We start from the raw sequence: 23355 nt of genomic DNA on the forward strand, positions 1-23355 counted from the left end.
ACACATAGAGTTTTAAGTCAGATAGATATCCAGGGGTCAACTGATATAGGGCTCATTAGACCAAGGTTAAAGTGTTTGGATTTATTCCAAATGTAACAGGTCCAAATGTATTGGAGGTGACTAAACATGTAAACAACACAATCTGACTGGCATTTGAAAAGCATCATTCGAGATGCAGTATGGACTATTGACTTTGAGGGGCAAAATTAGAACCATGGGAAACAGATGGATTTTTCTGAATTCTCAGTGAAAGAGAACAATGGCTGAAGTAGGATGATGATGAGGTCATGCCAAACAGCTGGATGTGGGTTTTATCTTAAAGAAACTAAAAGATGTATTTATAGAATAGTTGTGGGGATGAGAACAAAAGAGTCAAGTTTGATTCCAAAGACAACCTAATTAGCCAAATGAATGCTGATGCTATTTCCTGAAATGTAGGTAACAAAGGGAGGAAGACATTTTTGCAAGAAATTTAAAAAATTGTTTGGGACACATGCACTTTGAGATAACTGAAGTACAACATAAACAAGGTAACTTGATAAATGATCCTATGCAGCAGGGAAACTCAGTTCTGGTGAACATATAACACAAATTAAGACCTATTAAGAAGAAATTTTTGAATAACATTTCAAGATTTTTGCCATAAAAATAATGTTCTCTCTATTTTTTTTCTGTTTATAATTCAGGGTCTCAAGAATTAATAATATTTAATCAGAACTAAAGCAGAATGGTGACTTTAACAGTGATTGTTAAAGTTGTAGATTGGCCTAGGTATGGATAATGATTCAGTTTGGAATATGGCTGAAAGTACAAGAAATGAGGGGTAAACATTTGTTTTTTGTTTGTTTGCTTCTTTTTGTTTATACTGTTCAGAGATCAGGAGAGTTCTCATTAATGGCACTAAATGAATAGTGAAATAAAATTAAACATTTTTAAGCCACTCTTTTAACTATTTAAAATATAAATCACTGAAAAATTGAAATGTCACCAGTATAAGAAAATAATGTGATAAAATAAGAACAGTATTTATGTTAATAACACAAGGCTCAGTCTCCTCTTTCACATCCTTTTGGCAAGTGATATATTATCTGATTTTTTACTCTTTTAGTTGTTGTTTTTAGCTGTGACATATAGTTATTTTATGTGCCAAGTTACTTAATCCTAATGATTTTTACAGACAAAGATTTTGAGATAGAAAAAGGTTAAATGACTCATCCAGAATCACACAATGGGTTAGTGGTGGAGCCAGGATTTAAACTGAGGTAGCCAGGCTCCATTTCATGCTCTGATTTCTATATGGTCTTGGCTCTGTTTTTTTATATAATTCTTTATGCCTTTATTATAAAACATGGTACATTGTTTTAAACTGGATCATGTTTCCATCATTAGACCATGAGTAATTTTGACCATGGTTTTACTCACCTATATAATCCTAGTCTCCATCCAGGATCCTGAACAAAGTAGATGAAGAATAAAATATATCTGAAAGAACATTTATATTCCATAGAGTCACTGTGAGAATTACATCATGCATATTCAATAAGTGAGTTAATGTTAAAAATTTTAGAGGACTATAATCTTAGAAATAAGAAAGGAAAATGATTTACAGCTTGGAAAATAAATGGTAAAAAAAATACCATTATATTTTTAAAATCTGGATTTTACTTTCTGTGTTGGCAAAGCCAAAGCTAATTAAAAGTTCATAGAGATTTGTAATCCTCCCCTTAATCAATTAAATTTACAATATTACCTTTAATAGCATACCATATGCATATAATCAATGAACTCCTCAGTAACTTCAACTTGGTATAGAGTTTCAAGTTCTAGGATAGTTCTAGATTTTACTGAAAAACATTTCTTAAGTGGAGCATCTTCTATGTTTTCAAATGGACTTACTCTTCCATTTTAATTTCTCAATCAATATTTCTAGAATGCTTCCTTAAAAATCTTATTGAGGAGTTAACATGGTGGAGTAGTAGGAAGATCTTATGCTTTGCTCATCCCTTTAACACAACTAGATAATTATCAAATCATTCTGAACACCCAGAAAATCAATGAGGACTGAGAGAACAAACTCCACACCTAGAGGGAGAAAAGAGGCCACATCCTAGAAGGTAGGAGGTGCAGATATGTGATTTGGGGGAGAAAAGATCACAGGTGCTGTGGAGGGGAAGGAGCCCTGATCACTGAGAGAGAAGAGAGAGTGAGAGATAAAGCAGCATGCAGGGGATTGCATAAGAAAAACACCTCTCCAAAACTATTGACTAGGAAAATGAGAATGCCTGATTATCACAAGTTTTTTAAGCAGCAGAACGGAAAGTCTGAATTTTTAGAAGTCCGCACCATCACCAAGTGGAGCCTGATGGGTGTAGAAGTGCTCCTGAGGTGAAGGAGGGCAAGAGGCCCAGGAGTGGAGAGTGTGTTCTGAGGATCCCCTGGGTCATGCTGGGAGAAAGAGGTCCCTTTCATGGAGTGCATTTGGGAAAAGCAGCACTGCCTCTCAGGGGACAAAAATGTTAGCAGCAACATTGACCTGCCCCATTCATTTGTGTAGAGGCAGAGACACCTGCTGAGGGCAGCTGACCTGGATGCTGGTTTTTTGCATGCATGTTCTGTGACTGCTTTTCTGGGACAAACTGGTACCAGCCACAGCATGTGATGAGACCCTCCCCCAGAGGATCAGCGCAGGTCCATGCCACACAGGGTCCATAAAATTTGAAGTTTTGGAACTCTATCTGGCACCTGAGGTAAAACACAAGAGCACTATACTGCTGGGTGGGCAGACAGCTCAGGTGAAGACCGGGTGAAGGCAAGGATCTAACAGAATCTTGGAACATAAGATGGGAGATTGTTCACTCTTCTGTGAGGACTACCTGAACACCAGCAGGTGCAAACCACCATCTCCAGGGAAGAGAGCTGACTGACTGCATTTTGCACCCCTCCCATCAGCACCGATGGACTTCAGTGAGTGACACAGCACATCCAGTGGAGGCTTGAGTCTGTAACACCAAGCCCCACCTCCCTGTAGTCTGTAGGTACCTTTTTAAATCTGGCAAGTGTGATTGAGAGCTAGAGCAGGAGTAGGCCCCTCCCCCAAAAGACCAGCACAGCACACTTCCCCGCCCCCCCTCCATACACACACCAGGTCTACTGATCAAGAGTGCTGTGAAGCTTCAGCTCCAGTGGAAATAGGACTAGGCACAGGCTTTCCTAACACACAAAAGACAGAGACCTAGACAAAATGCCAATATGGAGGAATTCATCCCAAAGGAAAGAACAGGGAGAGGTTATGGCCGAGGAACTAATCAAAATAGATATAAGTAATATGCCTGAACTAGAATTTAAAAATACAATCATAATGATACTCGTTGGGCTTGAGAAAAGCATAGAGGAAACTAGAGAGACCCTTACTGCAGAGATAAAAAATCTAAAATCTAGTCAGACCAAAAAAAAAAAAAAAAGCTATAACTGAGATGTAAAACTGACTGGATGTAATGACCACAAGGATGTTTTTCCATCCTTGGATGGAAAATGAATGAATTAGTGATAGAAGATAAAATTATGGAAAATAATGAAGCTGAAAAGAAGAGGGAAAGAAAAATATTGGATCATGAGCATAGACTTAGGGAACCCAGCAACTCCATAAAGCATAACATTTGTATCATAGGAGTCCCAGAAGAAGAAGAGAAGGAAAAAGGAGCAGAAGGTTCATTTGAGAAAATGATAGCTGAAGACTTCCCTAATATGGGAAAGGAAACAGACATCCAAATTAATGAGGCATGGAGAAATCCCATCAAAGTCAACAAAAGCAGGCCAACACCAAGACATATCTTGGTAGAATTTCCAAAATACAGAGATAAGGAAAGAATCCTGAAAGCAGCAAGGGAAAATAAATCCTTAACCTAACAGGGAAGACAAATCAGGTTAGCAGCAGATTTCTCTATAGAAGCCTGGTAGGCCAGAAGAGAGTGGCATGATATATTCAATGTGGTGAATGGGAAAAATACGCAGCTAAGAATACTTTATTCAGCAAGGCTGTTATTCAGATGAAGAGAGAGAAAGAGTTTCCAAGACAAACAAAAACTAAAGAGTTCGTGACCACCAAACCAGCCCTGCAAGAAATATTACAGAGGACTCTTTGAGTGGGAAACAAAGACCAAAAGCAACAAAGACTAGATGGAACAGAGAAAACAAAAAATTAAGATCCTACCATGCATATTTCCTGACCACAACATATGAAACTTGAAGTCAACCACAAGAAAGAATTTGGAAAGACCACAAATGCATGGAGGTTAAACAACACGTTACTAATGAATGAATGTGAACCAGGCAATTAAAGAAGAAATTGAAAAAAAAAATACGTGGAAACAAATGAAAATGAAAACATTACACTCCAAAACCCTTGGTATGCAGCAACAGCGGTCCTAAGAGAGAAGTATATAGCAATACAGGCCTACCTCAAGAAGCAAGAAAATTCTCAAATACACAACCTAAACTTAAACCTAAAGGAGCTAGAAAAGGAAGAGTAAATAAAGCCTAAAGATAGCAAAAGGGAAATAATAAAGATTAGAGCAGAAATAAATGATATAAAAACAACAAAAATTAGAGCATATCAACAAAATTGGGAGCTGGTTCTTTGAAAGAACTAATAAAATTGATAAACCCCTAGTCAGACTTTTCAAAAAGAAAAGAGAAAGGGCCCAAATAAATAAAATCACAAATGAAAGAGGAGAGATCACGACCAACACCACAAAAATACAAACAATATAATAGAATATTATGAAAAATTATATGCCAATGAATTGGGCAATCTGGAAGAAATGGACAAATTCCTGGATACATACAAACTACCAAGACCGAAACAGGAAGAAATGAAAATTTGAACAGACCCATAACCAGCAAAGAAATTGAATCAGTAATCAAAAATCTCCCAACAAACAAAAGTCCAGGTCCAGATGGCTTCCCAGGGGAGTTCTATCAAGCACTTAAAGAAGATTTGATACCTATTCTTCTCAAACTGTTCCAAAAAAATAGAAATGGAAGAAAAACTTCCAAACTCATTCTATGAGGCTGACAGTACCTTGATTCCCAAACCAGACAAAGATCTCACTAAAAAGGAGAATTAGAGGCCAATATCCCTGATGAACATGGATGCAAAAATTCTCAACAAGGTATTAGCAAATTGCGTCCAACAGTACATTAAAAGAATTATTCACCACCATCAAGTGGGATTTATTCCTGGACTGCCGAGGTGGTCCAATATTCACAAATCAATCAACATGATACACCACATTAATAAAAGAAAGGATAAGAACCATATGATCCCCTCAGTAGATGCAGGAAAAGCATTTCATAAAATACAGCACCCATTCTTGATAAAATCCCTCAACAAAGTAGGGATAGAGAGATAGAGGGATAGAGTAACACCTCAACATCATAAAGTTCATATATGAAAGACCCACAGCTAATATCATCCTCAGTGGGAAAAAACTGAGAGCTTTTCCTCTACAGCCAGGAACAAGACAGGGATATCCACTCTCACCCTTGTTATTTAACATAGTACTGGAAGTCTTAGCCTTAGCAATTAGACAATAAAAAGAAATAAAAGGCATCCAAATGGGCAAGGAAGAAGTCAATCTTTCACTGTTCACGGATGACATGATACTGTATGTAGAAAACCTGAAACACTTCACAAAAAAAATTGCCAGAACTGATACATGAATTCAGCAAAGTCACAGCTCTTAAAATCAATATACAAAAATCTGTTGCACTTCTATAATGAAGCAGCAGAAAGAAAAATCAAGGATTCTATCCCATTTACAATTGCACAAAAAACTGTAAGATACTTAGGAATAAACATAATGAAAGAGGTAAAAGATCTGTACTTTGAAAACTATAAAACATTGATGAAAGAAATTGAAGACAACACGAAGAAATGGAAAAACATTCCATTCTTATGGATTGGAAAAACAAATATTGTTAAAATGTCTATACTACCTAAAGCAATGTACACATTCAATGCAATCCCTATCAAAAATACCACCAGCATTTTTCACAGAGCTAGAACAAACAATTCTAAAATTTGTGTGGAACTACAAAATACCCTGAATAGCCAAAGCAATCTTGAAAAAGAAAAAAACAAAGCTGGAGGAATCATGATTCTACACTTTAAGTTATATTACAAAGTTGTAGTCATGAAGACAGTATAGCACTAGCACAAAAACAGACACATAGATCAATGGAACAGAATAGAAAACCCAGAAATGGACCCATAACTATATGGTCAACTAATCTTCGACAAAGCAGGAAAGAAATTCCAGTGGAAAAAAGACAATCTCTTCAACAAATGGTGTTGGGAAAACTGGACTCTGTCCTTTTAATTTCATGCCCCTGTGTTATCCTGCTGACAAAAATATATTTCTTTCTTTGTTGTTTAGAGAATCTGGAATATATCTTTCTTTTACATGTGCATTTCTCCTGAAGGAATATAGGTGAAACTTTGTTTCTTCTTTATTCATTTTATAGTTTTATAATTTTCCATTGCAAAAGTATAACATTATCTATCCATTTCATAATGATGACATTTCAGAATTTTTCCAGTTTTTAAAAAGTTATTTGGCAATAAATAATTTCATGTCTGCATCTATATTTTTATCTATATAATCAACTGTACTTATATATGAATCTATAATGGTATCTGTATCATTGCACAGTGAATGAAACAATCAAGAAAACTAAAGGCAACCTATGGAATGGGAGAAGGTATTTGCAAATGACATATCTGATAAAGGGTTAGTATCCAAAATCTATAAAGATATTGATATATTGATATATCTAGTTGCCTATGCTTTTCCTGTAAAACAGTTTTCTGTAAGTGAGAATGATAGGTAACTAGGCAAATTTAATATATAAATATTGCTATGAAATTACTCATTAAAATATTCTGGGGAATTATACTACCACCAATATCATTTGAAATTTTATCACTTTTCATGGTCTCTTAATTAATTAATATTCATTATTATTTTGTGGCTGTCTTATAAGTGAAAAATGATATTTTATTATTAAATTTCTGTTGTATATTCATAATCTTGTATTAGAATTTTTTCTTTTTTCTTTTTATTTATTTTTTATTATGTTCAATTAGCCAACATATAGTATATCATTAGTTTTTGATGTAGTGTTCAATGGTTCATTAGTTGCATATAACACCCAGTGCTTATCACCACATGTGCCTATTAATTGTTCATATTATTTATTATGATAACATAATATGATACTATTATACCCCCCCCACATACACACAAATTATATATATGAAGAATTAGAAAATCTCAATGAATGCTTGGAATTAATATCCTTTCCCTCCTAAAGGATTTTGTAATGAAACATACTAGGGTGACAGTGTGAATTTTAGTTCTGCATCTTACTAGACATCAGACTATGCGTAAAATATTTCACCTCTGAACTTTTGTTTCTTCATCTTCACATAGTAATTACAGTCCCACTCTCAAGAGCAGAGAAGACAGTAAATACCCCAAAATTGTTAACAGTATTTATTTAGTAAAGATAAAAATAGAGAGCTCAAATACTCTAAGAGCTGTGACCAACTAAAAAATAAAATGGAATAAAAAAAAGTCTTGTTAAAATTAACATATAGTGGCACCTGGGTGGCTCAGTCGTTAAGTGTCTGCCTTCAGCTCAGGTCATGATCCCGGGCTCCCTGCTCTGCAGGAAGCCTGCTTCTCCCTCTCCCACTCTCCCTGCTTGTGTTCCCTCTCTCTCTATGTGTCTCTCTCTGTCAAATAAACAAACAAACAAACAAAAAATTAACATATACATAAAATGAATTATCCATAAGTAGTCAATATGAAAAGTTTGTCCTTTATGGAGAGGTAAAATATGAATAAATGAATAAATATACCATGTTCCTTTTTAGGAATACTGAATATTAGCGAGAAACCCATTTTTAACAACGTTAATGCAATTTAAACCAAAATATTAATGAAAATTTTAAAAGTGCTTTGAAATTTGAGAAATACTTAAATTATGTGAGAGAATAACTAAAAGTTTTGAGCAGAACCCTCTAAAAAAGTTTTACAATTGGAGAAACAAAGAGATATATAGGTTGACTATGTTGTCTTATGCCTAAGAACCATTAAAAATAAAAAAGGAGGAAGTTATTGTTATTCATTTGTCCCTAATGTCTTAGGGAATAAAGCAAGAAATACAAGTATTATAAAAATGAGTAGAATAAAATAAATTGATACTTTAAGAACTTTAAAAAAAATCAGAAGAAATAACACATAGTAACAGACCAAATATGCTAGCGGAAAGATAAATGTGAGGAAGAATCTTCAATAGTAGGAAAGATAAAATTAACCATAAAAATGAGAAAACTTCTTTCTATGAGTTATACATAATGTGCAGCTATTTCATGTCCTATTATTTAATTATGTAAAATGTGTATAAGTAATTAGTTCTTACTTCTTTTGCCATTCTCCCTAGTTCTGGCTAGTCTATTTTCTCTTCTGAACTATTTGGGACCATTCATCACATTAGTAGCATTTATCTGCACTTAATTTCACTGCATGTAAATCTGTGTTCACAACAGAGAAATGTGCAATAGTCAGGGGAGAAAAGCAATTGAGGCAAACCAAGGTGTTGTTCATGGAACAATTTACAAAGGGCTCTCCCTTCAATCTTAGTTTATTTGAGAGCCTTGCCAGAGAACAAAGCCACTGCTTTAGTGTAGAAAGAACTTGATTTATAATATATAGTGCTCAAAAATAAGATTATTATTTGTTAATGTCAAATGCTTTTTCTTTGCTATTATAAAGTAATGTAGGTAGAGGGTGCCTGGGTGGCTTGCTTGGTTAAGCGTCTGCCTTCAGCTCAGGTCATGATCTCAGGGTCCTGGGATTGAATCGCCCATCGGCTCCCTGCTCAGCAGGGAGTCTGCTTGTCTCTCTGCCTCTGCCCCTCCCCCTGCTTGTGCTCTCTCTCTCTCTCTGTAAAATAAATAAATAAAATCTTTTATTAAAAAAATAACATAGGTAAATTAGGTAAGATGATGGCAAACATTTTTTTACAAATACTTAATTTCCAACCAAATGGATTATTTCTATTAAGAAATAGAGCCTTGAGCCAAGCTTTGTCTTCACTTTTATTGGGGTCTTATCAATACACCCGGCACAAGCTCAAAGCAAGGAAGAAAGTGTAACCTTAATGGTCAGGACAATAATATATGGGCCAGCGTGTGATAAGGGTGAGGCGGCAAGGAGTTCGTGAAGTACGTGACCACCGCAGGTGCCGGTTTTCCTTCAAAACTTAAACATTGACTCCTTAGATGAGAACCTTGAGTGGCAGTAAGAATCTGGCTGCTTTCACCAAGAAACTTCAAAGGAGGCCCAGCGTTCCAAGCACTCCTCCTTTGCTTTTCAATTAGTCTCATCCAGGGAGGCATATACTAGTCAGATTTTGTCTATCCAGGCTCTGTGAATTCCCACAATTTACATCTGTCTTTAAGCTTTAATAAAGCCCAATTCAGATCAGTAATATTTTGCTGGCTCCCATAACTTGTATTTTCTTTTAAGAAAATTAGGGTGCTTCCAGTTTACGTTGTTCAGTAACAAATTCAGCAAGACAATAAATAAGAATTTAAGACAGTTTGCTATAAATATGTCACCGTGCTGTGAATTGATTCACTTTGCCATTTGCTTTAAATTTCTTAAAAGATGACTTAATTTTTAAAAAATCAGTACGATAATGAAAATAACATTACAAATAATAACCATGTACTTCTTGATTTGAAACTTATAGGTGTCATTAACCTGTTTCAGTGTTAGGTAATTTATGTTTAAAATAACTTTGAGGTAGATAACCTCCTAATTCCTTACTAATCTAGCTCACTGTGATTCTTAAAGAAAATTAAGTGAGTAGCTGACATTTTTGTATCAGATGTGTATTTTATTTCTCAAATAATACAATTTATTTCAATCATTCTAACATAGTATTTCTGAAAAATTATAAGTGTCTCCAATTTTGTAATACTTTTTATGAAAAAGAGATTCAAAAAATTTGAGAAATACTTAGTTATACAGCCTACCAAAATTGTATAGGCTTAGATAGGTTCAAAAATATATTTAAAACACCTTATTCAACTTACTAATTGTCCATATAATTTTGGAGTAGACATAATCCCTGTGACACAAACCCAATTCCCTTAAGGTAAATTGTGTGAATTGTGGTTGCACTCCCAGGTCCCAGTAGTTTAGATTTGTCTCTCAATGATTGTGTTTACTTTTTAAGACATTTGATATTTAATTTTTCCCAATTTATAGCTTCTTGTACATGCTCAAGAATATCAATAGTGATTTTTAAAATAATACATAAAATTGAAGAAAAATGACATCTAACATTGATAGCAATAGCACTAAAAAGAAATTGCTAGATTTTCACCATATTCATTGGTTTAAATTCTTTTTAAAATCTGGCAATATATATATAAAGTTTCAGATAAAGTGTACATTCACTAGCCTGATAACTTTGAATTAGAATCAATGCAGTGGTGTTTGGTGAAATTCAGTGAAAATATCAAAATTTTACAATCATTAAAAAATGCCATATTTCTGGAGCACCTGGGTGGCTCAGTTGGTTGAGCATCTGCCTTTGGCTTAGGTCATGATATCGGGGTCCTAGGATTGGTGAGCGTCGGGCTCCCTGCTTAGCAGGAAGTCTGCTTCTCCCTCTCCCTTTGCCCCTCCCCCTTGCTCATGCTTGCTCTCATAAATAAATAAATAAATAAAATCTTTTAAAAATACCACATTTCTAAATTCATTTAATCTTTAAAAAATATATTGTTATACTCAAAATCTCTGATCTTTTTTACTATATTTGTCTAAGACATTTTTGTACATTCAGTTACATAAAAAAAATCTTCACAAGTACAACTAATATTTATTTTCCTGAATGATGTTTCATTTTTGCCAAGTTGAATAAATGATTTTTCACCTTATCCCCATGGCATAGCAGTCCCTCATACCAGGTAGGCACGAAATAAATGTTTGCTAAGTTAACCAATGTTCTCGATCAAAATTAGATAATTGATTTTTATAAGTGCCTATTTACAGCTTGCCAAGGAATGAATAGATTTCACTATTTCAATCAATTTTTTTTCTCATATGTAAGTATCTAAATTAAGATCTGGGTCAGTATTAGTAAACTTTCTTCTCCCTCCAGATAGTCTCATAGAAAATTAAAACCACCTGTACCAAATCTGGTCAGCATGATTGGTATTCTTAAATGAGGCAATGTGAATTACATATTCCTTATGTGTTTCAAACTTTCCAGAAGACATTAGCCAGTAAAATAGATGTGTTCATTAGAAATTCCTATATAATCTTAACAACAAAAATACTTACTGATATGCGGTTATATTATTGGAGAAAGCAGGATGGAGAAGTTGTGATGTAGAAAATAAGTGAATCTATTTTTCTTTATGGTGTAGGTGAGAGACAAGGATTAAAAGTATAATTTATCCAAGGAGTCAGAAAAGCTGTAATTTTTTCAAACCTGTTTTAACTCCTACATAGATCTAGTAACAACTTTGCTAGATTGATGGGGAAAAATGTTTAAGTTATTTAAACAGCAGCAAGTGTATTGGATTTCTCATTTGAAGTGCCATTTACAATACTCAAAGGAACTTCACATTTGGCTGAAAAAGCACACACCATTATTCAACCAGAATGCTGTATGACTTCTGGCAGCCAAAAAGGTATTATTAATATCATCATCACCATCATCATCAACATTATTATGAAAAAGGGCACTTAATCTCCCCTTAGGAATTCTAACATGAATATGGTCCAGCTTGTAAGAATTGTGCTATACATTTTTTTTTTTAATGAGTAAATGAAAGGATGAGAAAATAGCTCTGATGTTTTATTACCTTGGAATCTGGGACTATAAAGAGACCTGAATTATACAATGTAAAATTATGGGAAAATAAAATGGCACAATGTGCAGTAATTTACAATCAATTTAGTATGTGTCAAGTCATAAATCTGTTCTTCAAATAGATTTCTCACTATTGGAATGAGTGTTTAATTTTAATGTTTATGTGTTTCCCCTGTGCCGGTCCTTTAGGAGTTGTCTCAATAAAATTTCACAATACTCAAAGATATTTTCGACCTGATCAAATCACTGCATTTTGTATATACGGAAAACTTCACAACGTGCCAATATATTCAGGCTGAAATTTTCAAAACCTGGCATCAAAAAGGTATACATAAATTGCACATTTGAGTTCCCCTGTTGACATTTAGCTAAAGCTAATACCCATTTTCATGCCTAAGTGCCTGCTGAAGTGAAATAATTGGGCATTTAGGTGCCAAATTCAATATTTGAGTTGAAAGAGTGGCTTCTATTTTGAAGAAGGTTAAATATTTTCTATAGTGGTCTTCAGCATTTGTTAAGGCTATTTGAAGAATGGAAACTAGTTGTCACTGAACTAAGGTACTTATTTGGTTATGTTAGAACTTTAGCTAGAATGCTGGATCTAGTGTGATGTGTATTACATGGACTTCTAGCATATGTATTTTAACATAGTGTATCTCCTCAGAACACAGTTAAAATTCACATTGTTTCCAGACAATTCACATTGTTTTCCTTCAGCAACATTATTACAGAGATATTTGAAGCATTTTCAAGCAATACACTGAACAGAGTGCACACAATTAGATATTTATGGCAGGTAGAGAAGAACAATGCAAATTGAAATATTCTACCTCCACTACAAAGAATACTTGTCCTAGGTGACTAGTATATAAATTCAGCAAATAAATATTTCTGCCTGGTACTGCAAAAAACTCCACAGGGACATTTTAAAGAGGGAAAAGCAAGTGAAAATAAATTTTGATAAGACAAGTAGAGACCAAAATAATAATAAAATGATGATGATGATGATAATGAAGAAGAAGAAGAAGGAAGGAAGGAAGGAAGGAGGGAAGGAAGGAAGGAAGAAAGGACAAAAAAATGAATGAACTTTATTTAGAAAAAAAATAAGTGGAAAAGAAAGGGAAGGGTGACATAATTGTGTTTGTGTGTATGTGTATCTGTGTGAAGAAATGTACAGGTACTCATATTGCTAAAGTGCTGTGTTTGTTTGTTTGCTAATAATCCTTTTTTCAATGTGAGGTAAATGTCTAATTCTTGATATACTCTTTCATATTAAAAGGGTTTTCTCATGGGAAACAAAATATCACTATTTGTACCTCAATCTCATTAATCACATACTATTCAAACAAGTGATAAAAAATTAATGAATTTGACAAATTAGATTTCCTCAAATTTGAAAAATGTTGATTTACCTAATTAAACATACTTCTGAATATTTGATAGAAATTTTCATTCATTTAATTAGACATTTAATGTTTTATGCACCTTAAATAGAAACATAAAACAACACAATGATTACAGTTACTGTCAACATTTTTACATGAAATCCAATTACAAAAGTGCAAATGCTCGGGATTTAAAATGGTTTCTTTATTATCTTTCGAATTTTTTATTTCTATTTATACTCTTATGTTTTAAATTCTTTTATTTATCACATTTTTCTTTTTATGCTTAAACATTTACTTCCTGTTTATAGAAGAGACTTACAATTAAGATTATCTAACTGATGAAATTGGAAAGATGGTCAAAAAATTGCGGCCAGGGCTAGAAAATTTGTTAAACCTTTACCAGTTATTCTAAAGAAGTACTTTATGCCAAGAGAAGGACTCCTTCTTATAGTTAGACACTGTCCATTGCAAGTGGAGATGTCCGAATTCTTCACCTTATGAACTAAGGGTGTGATTGCTGGATTGTATGTTAAGTCTATGTTTACTCTTACAAAGAACTCCAGACTGTCTTCTAAAGTAACCATCTGACATTCCCACTAGTGATCAGCTAGAGTTCCTGTTGCTCTGCATCATCGGTAACACTTGGTATTGTTTGTTTGGATTTTAGGCATTTTATTAGGTGTGTAGTGGTATCACATAGATGTTTTAATGTGATGTAAGTAATAATATATGATGTTGAGCATCATTTCATATCTAATCGGACATCTGCATATCTTCCTTGGTGAGGCATCTTGTTATGTTTTAATTCTGTGATCCTTTTTTTAGATTTTTTTTCTGCTCATCATTTCTTTATATTACATCCTTATATGAGTCATATGCTGATATAAGTCTTTTTCAAGTGTGTTTGAACTGAAGGTTCGGGTTTGGTTAAAACTTAAAGCCTTTATTCAGTTGGGAATGCAAAAACTACAACTATTTTTTTTTTTCTTCTCAGAGGACATTAAAATCTACACTTAACATTTTACATTCTTCCTCCTAGCTTCTAGTTTCGTTTTCTGGGAAATTGCTTAAATAAGATGGACATATCCCTGCAAGAATAAGAAATACTTTATGGGCATAGCACAACCTAAATTGTTATTAATTCAAAAAAGACTTCTCCATTGGAGGCAGTGAAATCAGAAATACAACTATTCTGGGCAGTGGACTTCAGGACACACCATTACCCAGAGTGAGCAAGGTCTTTGGAATCTTTAATTCTGAGATGACTCCATTATCATTTGGTCTCTGAATTAAAATTTCTAGCTAAATGGTTGTTTCCAAGATCATACCAGCTGAGACAGGGACAGTTAACCCAAGAATGCATTTAAATACTCCCCAATTACAAGGCAGAAAACTGCTTGCATATTTAAAATCGCATTTTTTTTCTAAAGTTTATTGTTCTTTAATCTGGGTTTTAAATACATGAGAATGATATTACTCAGCCATCAAAAAGAATGAAATCTTGCCATTTGTAATGATGTGGATGGAGCTAGAGGTGTTAAGCTAAGTGAAATAAGTTATTCGGAGAAAGGCAAACAGTATATGATTTTACTCACATGTGGAATTTAAGAAACAAACAGATGAACACAGGGGAAGAGAAAAAAAAAGGAGAGGGAAGCAAACCGTAAGAGACTCTTAACTATAGAGAACACACTGAGGATTGATGGAAGAGAGGTGGGCAGGGGATGGGCTAAGTGGGTAATGGGTATTAAGGAGGGCACTTGTGTTGAGTACTGGCTATTGCATGTAAGTGGTGGATCACTAAATTCTACTCCTCAAACCAATGTTACACTAACTAGAATTTAAGTAAAAATTTGAAAAAATAAATAAATAAAAATAAATACATGAGAATGACTCTTCAGTTTCAAGGATTCACATGCTTTAGGATTGCTGGGTCACTTCTGCACACACACAAAAGGAATCTTTACCCAATAGTGTGTGATTTTATAAGAAAATTTAACTGATGGTGATGGTAAATTTTTGGAATGAAACTTTGAGTTTTCAGTGATGGGACTAAAAGTGAAATTATTTTTTCTGGTTTCATTGGAAGCAATTTATTTTTTAAAACCCTTATTAGATTTTATTATAATTTTTCATTTGAGTATAGTTGACACAATGTTACATTATTTTCAGGTGTACAACATAGTGATTTAACTTCTCTATATGTTATGCCATGCTTTTCATAAGTGTAGCTACCATGTGTCACCATACACTGATATTACAATTTAATTGACTATATTCCATATGCTGTGCCTTTTGCCTTTTATTCCCATGACTTACCCATTCCATAACTGGAAGCCTATATCTCCTACTGTCTTTCACCCCTTTGCCCCTCCCCCCCTTCTCTCTGACAACCATCACTTTGTTCTCTGTATTTATGGGTCTGATTCTGGTTTTTGTTTGTATGTTTATCCATTTGTTTTCTTTTTTAGATTCCATATATGAATAAAATCATATGGTATTTGTCTTTCTCAACGGACTTATTTCACTTAGCATAATACCCTCTAGGTCCATCCCTGTTGCTTCAAATGGCAAGTGCTCATCCCTTTTTATGGCTGAGTAATATTCTATTTGTGTGTGTGTATGTGTGTGTGTGTATGCACTGCATCTTTGTGATCCATTCATCTATTGATGGGTACTTAGATTGTTTCCATATCTTGGCTCTTGTAAATAATGATGCAATGAACATAGGGGTACATATATCTTTTTAAATTAGTGTTTCTGTTTTCTTTGGGTAAATACCCTGTAGTGGAGAAATTATTTTTTTTAATTTCCAAAAATGAAAATTGAATATCTATTTCATAGATTCTTAAATTGACTTTTAATATAAATTTATTTGGGAATTATCCTCTTGTTTGTTTTGTCACTTCCTATTAATTTTCCCAGACTAATGGAAAGAAGTCATTAGTTTGTCTCTTCTGGCTTTCATAGTTTCTGTTTTCCCAGAAGACACTGAGACTGGTATTCAAGTGAAAGTAATGTGAACATTGCAGCAAATACAAGGAGAGGTATAGGAAAGACAAAGCCTCCGATAGAAGAATGCATTACCAAGCTGTGGAGAGATTCTGCAAAGACATGATGTTACCCCAGCTCTAAGAAACAGGGTTATCCCACATGAGAATCAATGGAGATGGATATTATATATATATATTATCTATCTATCTATCTATCTATCTATCTATCTATCTATCTATCTATATTCAGTCTGCAAAGACATGATGTTACCCCAGCTCTAAGAAACAGGGTTATCCCACATGAGAATCACCAGAGATGGATATTATATATATATATATTATCTATCTATCTATCTATCTATCTATCTATCTATCTATCTATCTATCATCTAGCTATCTATATTCAGTCTCTATTGATTGAGGCTGATCTCAGTGATTTCTAATTCCCCACCACTTAGGCCTGCTGGGTTTTAGAAGAGCCCCTTCCTAAAACTTCAGGAAAAAAAAAAAAAAGACCGAAGTCAGAGATACAGATCTAGGCAGTAGGGTATCATTAGGATCACTTACAATGGGGTTATAGGACTTAAGACTTTACAAATGAGTTTCATTTCGAACTCATCCAGTGATATGGACTGGAGACTTTTTGTACCATCCTTGAGGACCTTAGATCCCAAACACTTAATGTAATAATCTCCCCAGGACTAGCACTATATTGGTTTATCTGTCTAGTTCTCTGCTTATTTGTGCAAATCACCCTTGGGTTCACCTATATATATATTTGGGAATTTTCCTTTTCTTCTTGGGAAGGCAGCCAAATTTCTTATTCTTTCATTATTTTTAATTTAGCCTTATTTCTAATTATTTCTAACAAGAGAGTTTGAGAATGGCCTAGTCCACAGTTTTTCTGGAACAAGAAAGTCCCCACAGTTAATTAATTTTATTTACTGGAGGAATTTCCCCCCTGCAAATATATTATTTGATTAGTTAGTGACTTACACATTTATAATTTTTCTCTCCTTCTAGGTATAAATTCCATGAAGGCAGGGACATTAGCCATCAATCACAAAGAGGTTAAATGAAAGAAGTTGAATTTGAAACCAGACAGCCTGACTCCGGGGGCCTTGTACTTAACTGGCAAATTACATTACCAAATAAGTTTTGCTCCTAATATAATTTTCCTTTTAATAAAATAGTTTTCAGTGTTAGTTATTGAAAGGACAGCATGGAAGGTTGTTTTCCTATGTTAGTTCATTTAATACTTGCAATAAAATTAAGTAGGTGTATTATTATCCCCATTGTATAGATGAGGGATATGATTGTTTTAATCGAGTTAACAGGTAATTCCCAGAATTCGAACCCAGGGCTGCCCTACTTCAGAATTTCTGTCTCTCCTTTCTCCCCTTCCTCCTTCCTTCCTCCCCTCCTTTCTTCCTCCCCTACTTCATTCTCCCCTCTCCTTCCTTGTTTCCTTCCTTCATTACTTTTTTTATTTAATTTTTTATTATTGTTATGTTATGTTAATCACCATACATTACATCATTAGTTCTTGATGTAGTGTTCCTTCATTACTTTTTTTTTTTTAAGATTTGATTTATTTATTTGACAGAGAGAGACACAGTGAGAGAGGGAACACAAGCAGGGAGAGTGGGAGAGGGAGAAGCAGGCTCCCCGCTGAGCAGGGAACCTGATGCGGGGCTCGATCCCAGGACCCCGGGATCATGACCTGAGCTGAAGGCAGTTGCTTAACCGACTGAGCCACCCAGGCACCCCTCTTCATTACTTTTTAAATACTTATTGCAGTTAATGAACTCCAACTGCTTTATTTTCAAGGTACTAGGGCTAAAACAATATACAAAGCCATCATACTTAATGTCCTAATGTACATTCTAGTGAGGGATAAAAAACAAAAAGTGTAAGTAAACAAATGAGACATTACATATGAAAGGAGTAATTAGTATTAGTAAGGAGTGTTATAATGAGTGACTAAAATGGAGAGTAACAGCGCCATGTGATCTCACCTTTATAAAAGGGAATTTCTCTGAGGAAGTGATATTTTGGTTGAAATGGGAAATGAGAAGGATCTAGCTTTGCACAGTTTAGAGGACACAGCAGTTCAGATACAGGAGCAGCACATAAAAACACGTTGAGAAAGAGTTTCTGTGAACTTATGGAAGGACATTATCTGTGGAGGAGAGTGAGTCACAGTAAGCAGGTACAAGATAAAGTTAGAATCAAGAATTCTTCTTGAAATTTTATTATCAAATACCTTTTTCAACCATCTCCACTGCCACTTCTGGTCATTCACAATTTGCTCTGAATTTTTCAATATCATTTAAACCTATCTTTTAGGGTTTACTGTTTTTATAAATTCTATTCCCTCTACCGATGCTACTTTTTTGTTTTTTTCCTCTTGGAAAAACTTCTAAGTCCCTTTTCCTCCTTTAAAGATTTTCACCTTGTTTCTCCAAGCAAATTTAATTGCTCCCTCTTCTAAATAGCTCTTATATTTTTATTGTGGCATTTACCACATTTCAGTTCAATACTCTGTTTATAGCTGTGTATCTCTGCACTAAACTCTGAGATCTTCTGAGACAATGATCTCCTATTCATTGTGTACTCCAGAGCATGCCCTCTTTAAAAGTCAGGTTTATTGTGTTCAAATTTACAGAGTAAATGTCAAATTTTTAGTGTGTAGTTCACTGCATTTTAACAAAAAAAAAAGAAAGAAAGAAAGAAAGAAGTCATGTTGCAACCACAATCATTAGATTATCTCCATAAGCAAAAAAATTTCCCTCATGCCCTTTGCATTCAAACCTTCTCCCACTATGTTCCCTTGCAATTAGTGATCTGTTTTCTATCTCTATAGTTTTGCCTGTTCCAAATGATATAAATAGAACCATAGAGCATAATCTTTTTGATCCTGCTTCTCTTACATAGCATCATGCATTTGGTTGTAACCATTTGATTGTGTGTCATTAGTACATCTATTTATACTGCTGAATATTCCATAGTATCCCAGAGTATGGATGAACTACAGTTTCTCGATATACTTACAAGTTGTAGGACATACAGGTTGTTTCAGGCTTGAAGATTATGAATAAAGCTGCTATTCATGGACTGATGTTTTTGTGAATGTATGTTTTCATTTATCTTGGTCAACTATCTCAGATATTTGAGACTTCTGAGTATACATTTAGGGCATGTTTAAATTTTTAAGAAACTACCAAACTGTTTTCTGAAGTAGCTATATTATTTTGCATTCCCAGTGTCAATGTGTAAGAGTTTATGTTGTTCCTGAATTGGTATTTTCAAATTGCCTTTTTTTTTCTTTTCAGTTATTCTATAAAGTGTTTCATAGTATCTCACTGTGGTTTTAATTTCTCTAGTGAAAGTGATGATGAACATTTTTTATTTGTTTATTCCCCACTTATGTTATCTTCTTTGATCAAGTATCTATGAGGGTCATATGAAATTTCAAAATATTACTATCAAGTTTTGAGAGTTTTTACGTATTCTGAATACAAATACTTTATCTCATAAGCGTTTTGAAATAGTTTTTTTTTTTCTTTGTGAATTTTTCTTCAATTTCTTTATAGTGACTTGGAAAGGTTGAAGTTTTTATTTTGATGAAGTCCCAATTTATAAATATTTTAATGGGTTACACCTTTTTGTCATATAAAAAAAAATGGTTGCCGAACTCAAAGTCACAATGAATCTCTTCAATTTTTTCTTGTAGAATGTTTATATTTGAGGTTTTGAATTTTGGTCTAGGATGTACTTTTTTAAAGGTAGCACAGTGTATAAGTTTGAGGTTCATTTGATTATATATGACATTCAATTGTACCATTACTATTAGCTGACTAAAATGTATTTATTCCATTGAGTTTCTTGGCATATTCATATCAAATAAATTGATAGTATATGTGATACTTTATAGGTTCACAATGTATAGTCCATGTCTATCCATTCACTAATACTATACCATGTTGATAACCCTATCTTTATCTTAGGTCTTGAATTCAGGTAGTATCAGTCTTCTACTTTGATTTGATTCTTTTTTTTTATTTTATTTATTCATATTTCAGAGAGAGAGAGAGAGAGTGAGCACAAGCAGGGGGAGTGGCAGGCAGGTTGAGAAGAAGCCTCCCAGCTGAGAAAGGAGCCCAGTGTGGGGCTTGATCCCAGGACCTTGGGATCATGACCTAAGCTGAAGGCAGACGTTTAACTGACTGAGCCACCTAGGCATCCCTATCTTTGTTTCATCTACTCTCATTTATTTGCTTTTCCACATAACATAATCACTTGTTGAATTCTATTAAAAAAAAAAAGAGGGGTGCCTGGCTGGCTCAGTCAGTAGAACAGGTGACTCTTGATCTCAGGATGGTGAGTTCAAGCCCCACATTGGGCATAGAGCTTATTTAAAAATAACTAACTAACAAACTAACTAAATAACTAACTAAATAAATAGAAAAAAAAAAAGAAAACCTGCTGGGAATGTAATTGGTTTGTGATGAACCTATAAACTCTAATTCCCATAACATGTCCCTCTTTAATATTATTCTGATGGGAATAACAAAGTATAGTAACATGTTCATAGCCAGGAGTGACAGCCACGTCATGCCTAAAGTTGGGCATGCACTAAGTCTTATCTGAAACACATTACTGGACGTGTAGGACTAATGATCCTTTTAAGAAAATGTTAGATCTGATGCTAGAGGGAAGGTGAATATATGCTGAGCAGCCAAACCAAATCCAAAAAAATCCTCATCATAGATAAAGAAAATTTTACATCATATATATTTTTTCAAAAGTAGGGACTCTATTTCGCTTTGTACATATTACTTCTAATTTAGAGTAATTAAAAGACTATGAATGCAGAATTGGATAAATACAGTTTGGAGAAGAAGCAAATGTATTAGTCAATATCACAATATTGTAAACCATAGACATCTTAATTAAAGAAAAACAGCCTTTTTTAAAGGGACAACCTGAAGTGTATTTTTATTCAGCCTAACATCATTACTGATGATTTGCTTCTTAAGGTAATAGAAGTGCACTCTCCAGGTAGCTTCAGATTCCTGTCATAGATAAATGCTTTTAGCTCTTTCTTTTCATGTCATCATGTTTATGTACTTTCATCAGCCTGAGGCACTTTGTGCTTATTTAGTTTTTTTTTTTAAGTGGTCCTTAATTAACGAATGGTTTGGCATTCTCCTGTAAAATGAGATTTAAGCTAATATTTTTAATGAATTTATGCTTCAAAATGGCACTTCACAGGGGAATATGATAAACCTATTATTATTCAATACCATGATTGATGAGTCTCTGAATAGACTTTTGAATGTTACCAGTGCATATTTTCATGATCAGAAAGGATTTTAATAGGACACTCTGAGAAGCAGAATAATTGGAATATAAAAGAACATGCTGATATAACATGATATTGGAAGGAGATTGTGTGTTGCTCAAAATGGAATTAAAATGTTTTCTCCAAACAAATCAATATCAATTATATTTGTGAGAAAGAGATTTATATATTATGTAATTGCTATCTAGATTATGTTTTCCTTGCTTAGAGAAAAAGAAACAAACCACTATATAGACACAGTTATTTAGACAACATCTTTTCACCCTGTCAGAATCTACTGTGGTAGATGGACCCATCTTTCATCACCCAATAACAATAAGCTTTAGAAACAAATTTGGTCAATCTCTTGGTCCTTTCAACAGAAAGGGGTCCTCTAAGCAAAGAGAGAACCTAAAAGCAACATAGACCAGAAAGGAACACAGACAATACACAGTAACAATCACCTTACAGGCAATACAATGGCACTAAATTCATATCTTTCAATAGTTACCCTGAATGTAAATGGGCTAAAGGCCCCAATCAAAAGACACAGGCTATCAGATTGGATAAAAAAACAAGACCCATCGATATGCTGTCTGCAAGAGACTCATTTAGCCCCAGATTGAAATTGAGGGGGTGGAAAACCATTTCCCATGTTAATGGACACCAAAAGAAAGCTGGGGTGGCAATCCTTATATCAGACAAATTAGATTTTAAACCAAAGACTATAATAAGAGATGAGGAAGGACACCATATCCTACTTACAGGGTCTATCCAACAAGAAGATCTAACAATTGTAAATATCTATGCCCCTAACATGGGAGCAGCCAATTATATAAGGCAATTAATAACAAAAGCAAAAAAACACATTGACAACAATACAGTAATAGTGGGGGACTTTAACATCCCCCTCACTGAAATGGACAGATCATCTAAGCAAAAGGTCAACAAGGAAATAAAGACTTTAAATGACACACTGGACCAAATGGACTTCACAGACATATTCAGAACATTCTATCCCAAGCAACAGAATACAGTCTTCTCTACTGCCCATGGCACATTCTCCAGAAGAGATCACATCCTAGGTCACGAATCAGGTCTCAGCTGATACCCAAAGTTTGGGATCATTCCCTGCATATTTTCAGACCACAGTGCTTTGAAACTAGAACTCAATCACAAGAGGAAAGTCAGAAAGAACTCAAAAACATGGAGGCTAAAGAGCTAAAATACCCTACTAAAGAATGAATGGGTCAACCAGAAAATTAAAGAATTAAAAAAATTCATGGAAACCAATGAAAATGAAAACACAGCTGTTCAAAATCTTTGGGATGCAGCAAAGGCAGTCCTAAGAGGAAAGTATATAGCAATACAAGCCTTTTTCAAGAAACAAGAAAGGTCTCAAATACACAACATAACCCTACACCTAAAGGAGCTAGAGAAAAAACAGCAAATAAAACCTAAACCCAGCAGGAGAAGAGAAATAATAAAGATCAGAGCAGAAATCAATGAAATAGAAACCAAAAGAACAGTAGAACAGATCAACGAAACTAGGAGCTCGTTCTTTGAAAGAATTAACAAGATTGATAAACCTCTGGCCAGACTTATCAAAAAGAAAACAGAAATGACCCAAATCAACAAAATCATGAATGAAAGAGGAGAGATCACAACC

At 34.2% G+C, this 23355-nt stretch overlaps 1 long non-coding RNA gene across 8 annotated transcripts in view; it reads right to left on the reverse strand.

Annotated features, from left to right (window-relative positions):
• The window catches only part of LOC145720495 (uncharacterized), a 313100-nt gene that overhangs the window by 190378 nt on the left and 99367 nt on the right, over positions 1 to 23355 (reverse strand). For 3 of the 8 annotated variants that reach the window (XR_014143440.1, XR_014143443.1, XR_014143439.1), the window contains exons 4-5: positions 7667 to 7798; positions 1423 to 1451 (exon numbers count right to left, since the gene is read on the reverse strand). The exons of 2 other annotated variants lie outside the window; for them this stretch is intronic. This is a non-coding gene — a long non-coding RNA (uncharacterized LOC145720495). Of the gene's footprint in view, positions 1 to 1421; positions 1452 to 7666; positions 7799 to 23355 lie in introns of those variants that run through there. 3 more of the 8 variants (XR_014143445.1, XR_014143444.1, XR_014143441.1) reach the window with 2 other exon arrangements.

The sequence above is a fragment of the Leptonychotes weddellii genome, chromosome 3 (assembly GCF_054177405.1).
Source record: "Leptonychotes weddellii isolate Sample4059 chromosome 3, ASM5417740v2, whole genome shotgun sequence".
NCBI lineage: Eukaryota > Metazoa > Chordata > Mammalia > Carnivora > Phocidae > Leptonychotes > Leptonychotes weddellii.